Source organism: Macaca fascicularis, chromosome 2, assembly GCF_037993035.2.
Source record: "Macaca fascicularis isolate 582-1 chromosome 2, T2T-MFA8v1.1".
Classification (NCBI taxonomy): Eukaryota; Metazoa; Chordata; class Mammalia; order Primates; family Cercopithecidae; genus Macaca; species Macaca fascicularis.
The window spans coordinates 20,809,014-20,815,519 of NC_088376.1; the positions used below are offsets into that span (position 1 = coordinate 20,809,014).

Sequence of the window (6,506 nt, forward strand, 5' to 3'; positions counted from 1 at the left end):
CCATCAGATTCACCTTTGCTTCCCCACTTGCTTGTTCTGTCTTCTGTTTTCTTCATCTCGTTATTTTTCTGGTAAGCAAGAAAGGGGTGGAAAAAAATATCCCTCTAATGAAGATAGATAATCATTTTCTGGGAATGATATTCTGTATGCTTAGAAGCATTGAGCTGTAGGAGTGAGGGATTCTTCTCCCCTGCTTCACTGTGGAAGAAGCACTTCATTTGGTAGATGACCATGGATGCTGTATGCTATGGTGAAGCTGTTTCTTCTCAGCAACAGGGAGAGAGTGAGGATGGGGAACTCCGGAATACAGCATACAATATATGGGAACAGATCGTGCAGGATGTCCTCTCCCCTCAATTGCTGATTCCCTTCCTCGTGAGAACAGCAATAATAATAATCAGAGTTGCCTTTCCAGTGGTGACGACCTACCCACAAGAACGTGCCCCTTGCAAAGGATCTCCTTCATCCCTCTCCAGAAGAGAAGAGGAAACACAAGAAGAAATGCGTGGTGCAGAGCCTCAATTCCTACTTCATGGATGCGAAATGCCTAGGATGCTATAAAATCACTACGGGTCTTTAGCCATGCACAAATGGTAGTTTTGCGTGTTGGCTGCCCCACTGTCCTCTGCCAGCCTGCAGGAGTAAAAGCAAGGCTTACAGAAGAATGTTCCTTCAGAAGGAAACAGCACTAAAAGCACTCTGAATCAAGATGAGTGGGAAACCATCTCAATAAACACATTTTGTGTAAAATAATCATAATAATAATCAGAGTTAACATTTATTGAATAATTATACCAGGAGCGATATTCAAAATATTTAACAACTGAAACAGCACAGGTATCAACCAATCAGAATGAATACTGGCCAAAACAGCATGCCCTCTGATTAGTCCATGCCCTCACCATGTCAGTTGTTAAATATTTTGACAACAGACTTTGAATATTTGAGGCCCGCCAATGTCAACCCTGCTTTTACTACATGCCAGGCGCTGTGCCAAGCACCTTTGTTCATTGAATCCTCCTTCCCACCTGCTCTACAAGAAGGATACTCTTATTCTTTCCACTTGAAAGATGGGGAAACTGAGACTTAAAGAAGTAGCATGACTTGTCCCATGTCACATAGCTGAGAGACAGAGGGACACTAGACTTACACCCTGGTCTTCTGATCCACAAGTCCAAGCCGTTAAGTTCTACATTCTAGTAAATCTTGAGGAAGCCACACCCTACAGTTCCCTCAGCCCTTACAAGAAATACACACTTTAAAAATATGCAGGCTGAACTTTATCACCCTGCTCTTAGTGACAAGGAAAGTAGCCCTTGGCCAATCCAAGAAAGAAAGCAATGCAGACCGCTTGGTTAAAATGACAGAATGAGGAATAGGCCTCAGGGACCAGGCCTACTCAGGAAATTGTTCTGAACTTGATCCGAGGTCCCTGGAGTACCACTGAAGCCCAAAGTCCAGGCCAGCCTTCCAGCCTGAGGGGGCATTTTTCAGATAATTGTCACAAATCCTAACTCCACCTTCCTCTCGCCATTAAGATAATTCTGACTGTTTAGGGCTTTTGAAGTGTGTTTATTTAGAGCAAAATAAACAAGTGGATCCTGGAGAGGAGCCACACTGAACTATGTAATTGTCTTTCCCGACTGGATGACAGGCTATTCGGTTGAATTTTTTTTTTGTTCCTCAGCCGGTAGTGACTCCACATCACTGCCTGTGAGACAGTCTTGATAGTGACACATTACCATTTCCAGAAATTGTATTTTTCAGCATGATATACAGGACTGAAGAAATCCACATGCCCAACACCCTACGTTGAGCCGTCCTCGGATTATGTGGCATCCTCAGGTGTTCCCTTTGTCCCTTTCCCTCCCATTCAAGACATTCAAGAAAGCATATACGAATGCAGAGAATGAGCGAAATCTTACCAGAGGAATCCACTTGGACACAGTTCCTAACCTCTTTGAGCCTCAGTTTCCACAGTTGTAAAATATAATTGAAACATATATGTTTGGAAGTAGTGTGGGGTGAGGGCACGAAGGAAGTCATGATTAATCAGAGCAAATCTTTATCCTAACTTCTTCACAACACTCATACACAGACTAGATTAGATTCCTGAAATGCAAAAAATGAGTTACTAATAAAAAAGAAGTACCAATATTAATATAATAGCAGTATTATTACGACTATTACTACCACCAACAACAATAAATAACAACAGTATTGTTGTTGAGAAGCATTGTCTGTGCTGAGGAGCTGGGCTAGCTGTTCTGCCTGATGGTGTCTTGAGGGAACAGCTCATCCTCAGCATCCAGCTTGATCATTATCTAGCAGAAGTGATATCTATCTGGCCTCAAGACATATGCAGGGCTCATGTGACATGTTCCACTTGGACTCACAAGCTCCCCCTCTTATGATAGAAGGTGAGGTCGTAGACACCAGAAGGGTTTAGAGAGGTGTGGAGAACTTTTGATGGGCCTGTACATCTTCCTTGGAGTTAGAGCAGTGGCAGAGTACATCTACATCTACTCATGGAGTTGTCTTGAGAAATGAATGAGCTCTGAGATATATGCTATTGACCACAGTCTCTGGAACACCATAAACACTCAATAAATAGCAATGTATTATTAATAAATAACAACAGTAATATAAGAATAAATGGAATGCAAGCATTGGTACTTTATTTAGTAACACACTGCCAACACTCCTCACAATCATGATGAAGATCATTTCACCATTCGGTTCAAGAACCCATGCTCTACAGAAGCAAAGGAGCTCTTCAAAGAGAACTACAAACCACTGCTCAAAGAAATCAGAGAGGACACAAACAAATGAAGAAACATTCCATGCTCATGGATAGTAAGAATCAATATCATGAAAATGGTCATACTACCCACAGTAACTTATAGATTCATTGCTATTCCCATTAAACTACCATTGACATTCTTCGCAGAATTAGAAAAAATGATTTTAAAATTCACATGGAATCAAAAAAGAGCCCAAATAGCCAGGACAATCCTCAGCAAAAAGAACAAAGCTGAAGGCATCATGCTACTCAACTTCAAACTATACTACAAGGCTACGGTAACCAAAACAGCATGGTACTGTTACAAGAACAGTCACATAGACCAATGGAACAGAGTAGAGAACTTAGAAATAAGACCATACACCTATAACCATCTGATCTTCGACAAACTTGACAAAAACAAGCAATAGGGAAAGGACTCCCTATTCAATAAATAGTGCAAGCATAACTGGGTTGCCATATGCAAAAAATTGAAACTAGACCCCTTCCTTATACCTTATACAAAAATTAACTCAAGATAGATTAACGACTTAAACGTAAAACCCAAAACTATAAAAACCCTAAAAGAAAATCTAGCCAATATCATTCAGGACATAGGCATGGCCAAAGATTTAATGATGAAAACACCAAAAGCAATTGCAACAAAAGCAAAAATTGACAAATGGGATCTAATTAAACTAAAGAGCTCCTGCACAGCAAAAGGAATTATCATCAGAGTACACAGACAACTTCCAGAATGGGAGAAAATTTTTGCTTGCAATCTATACATCTGATAAAGGTCTGATATCTAGAGTCTACATGGAATTTAAACAAATTTACAACAAAAAAACAACCCCATTAAAAAGTGGCCAAAATATATGAACAGACACTTCACAAAAGAAGACTCATGTGGCCAACAAACGTATGAAGAAAAGCTCAACGTTACTGATCATTAGAGAAATGTAAATCGAGATCAAAATGAGATACCGTCTCACAACAGTCAAAATGACTATTATTAAAAGGTCAAAAAACAGCAGATGCTGGTGAGGTTGTGGAGAAAGAGGAACGTTTTTATACCATTGGTGGGAGTGCAACTTAGTTCAACCACTGTGGAAGACAGTGTGGAGATTCCTCAAAGACCTACAGGCAGAAATACTGTTTGACCCAGCAATCCCTTTACTGGGTATTTACCTAAAGGAATATAAATTATTCTGTTATAAAGATACATACATGCGTATGTTCATTGCAGCACTATTGACAATAGCAAAGTAATGGAATCAACCTAAATGCCCAATAATGACAGACTGGATAAAGAAAATGTGATACATATACACCATGGAATAGTGTGCAGCCATAAAAAGGGATGAGATCATGTTTTCTGCAGGGACATAGATGAAGTTGGAAGCCATTATCCACAACAAACTAACACAGGAACAGGAAACCAGACACCACATGTTCTCACTTCTAAGTGGGAGCTGAATGATGAGAACACATGTTGACATAGAGGGGAACAACACACACGGAGGCCTGTCAGGAAGTGTGGTAGGGGGAGGGAGGACATCAGGAAGAATATCTAATGGATGCTGGCCTTAATACCTAGGTGATAGGATTATCTGTGCAGCAAACCACTATGTTTGCAGGTAACAAACCTGCACATCCTGCACATATACCCCTGAACTTAAAACAAAGTTGAAGATAATTAATTAATTAAAGTAAAGAAAAAATGAATAGGGGGAAAAAAAAAAAGAACCCATGCTTTGGATAGTGAAGGCAACCTGTGAACTCAGAGGCTGGGAGTCAATTTTCTGGCCTGAGCTATGCCTGGTCTTGGACAGCATTATTGGGTGCAGCCTCAAAAGAGAAGTTCTGTGTCTAGTAACAGCCAGTGAGAAATATACCGCTAAACTGGTCACAGTACCATAATATAAGCAGCCAGTGGTGACCCAATGCAGACATGAAACATCGTATCTGATCAGCACGCAGTCTGTATGTTGACAGTTCCATGTTACACGGCCATTTTCTCGCCAAAGTTATGTTAAATTACTCAAGTTGAATTAACTTACTAATTTTGTTTTGTTTTGTTTTTGAGACGGAGTCTCTCTCTGACGCGCAGGTTAGAGTACAATGGCGCCACCTAGGCTTACTGCAACCTCTGCCTCCTGGGTTCAAGCAATTTTCCTGCCTCAGCCTCCCCAGTAGCTGGGATTTGGGATTACAGGCGCTCGCCACCACATCCGGCTAATTTTTGTATTTTAGTAGAGACGGGGTTTTGCAATGTTGGCCAGGCTGGTCTCGAACTCCTGACCTCAAGTGATCCACCTGCCTCGGCCTCCCAAAATGCTGGGATTACAGGCATGAGCCACCGTACCTGGACTCATTTGCTCATGTTTTTAGTCTACAACGAGCCCATTTTCTTACCCTAGATTAAGTCTTTGGGCCTTACAGCTGGAAAAGACCTGTGAGTTCATTAGTCTCGTGCTGTCTAATAGAACTATCTGCAGTGATAGGAATATTCCATATCTTCACTGTCCAGGATTGTAACCACTAGATACAGGTGGCTACTGAACTCTTCAAATGTAGCTAATGTGACTGAAAAACTGAATTTTAAACTTTTAAAAAAAATAATCCATTTAAATTTAAATAACCATATGCTGCTAGAGCTTTCTATTGGATAGAAAAGATTTAGTCCAATTCTTTCATTTTGTGGATGAGTTCCAGAGACACTAGTGACTTCCACACGATCGTGCAACTGGTTAGAGGCAGTGCAATGCATAGGAAACACTGATTGCCAACTCAAATGTTTTGTTAAACGCATTATGTTTCCATTTATTTGTCCCTGGGGGAAGCGACTTTCTATATATCCACTCAGGTTGCTAGGGAGGGAAGGTGGGTAGATGGAGAGATGCAAACTACTTTTGTTGTCTTGGTCGACCATCTATAGAAACTTTATTATTATTATTATTATTATTTAACAGATGAAGGTCTTACTGTGTTGCTCAGGCTGGTCTCAAATTCCTGGGCTGAAGAGATCCTCCTACTTCAGCCTCCCTAGTAGCTGGGGTTACAAGCATGCCTGGGGTTCAACATAAAAACATTTCTGAGGAGACGGGAAGAATAAGAAGCATCTAGTTTTAAATGCTGTGAAGAACCGAGAGTAGTTAAGGAGAGATGGGGATCAGGGTGGTAAAATGTGGTTTTGGCTATGTCACATGGTAAATAAACACTGACAACTCATGTTGTTTTTTGTTTGTTTGTTTTTGTATGTGTGTGTGTGTGTGTGTGTTAAGTTTTGTAGGCTGAACCTCTATAGTGAAAAAATAAATGAATTAAACACTGTTGAGGACTCACTATGTAGAAGGCCTAGTGTTAACTACCATGGGCGATTTCTAAAAACTATAAAGTAGAGCTCCTCCCTTTGAAGAACAGGCCATTTAATTGAGAAGACATGACAAGCAAGCAGTAAAAGGCAAAAAATAGTATAAGGCTTTAAATAATTGTTAAATGTCATTGTGGAGAGTGGCCTCAGTGCAGGTTTGGGAGACAGAAGTAGGTGGCTCCTTGCTTCTGAGAATGTATTCCAACCCTTTGCTTATTTCATAAGCACCTTTCACTTCCATTTAGGGACATTAGCAGTGTTTGGTTTTTGTCGTTGTTGTGTTGTTTTGTTTTTGTTTTTGGGTTTTCTTGAGACACAGTCTTGCTCTGTTGCTCAGGCTGGAGTGCA

At 40.6% G+C, this 6,506-nt stretch overlaps 1 pseudogene; it reads left to right on the top strand.

Moving 5' to 3' along the window:
- Positions 1–532: 532 nt before the first annotated feature.
- On the top strand, positions 533–692 carry LOC102140727 (small ribosomal subunit protein eS27-like; annotated as a pseudogene).
- The last annotated feature ends 5,814 nt before the right edge of the window (positions 693–6,506 follow it).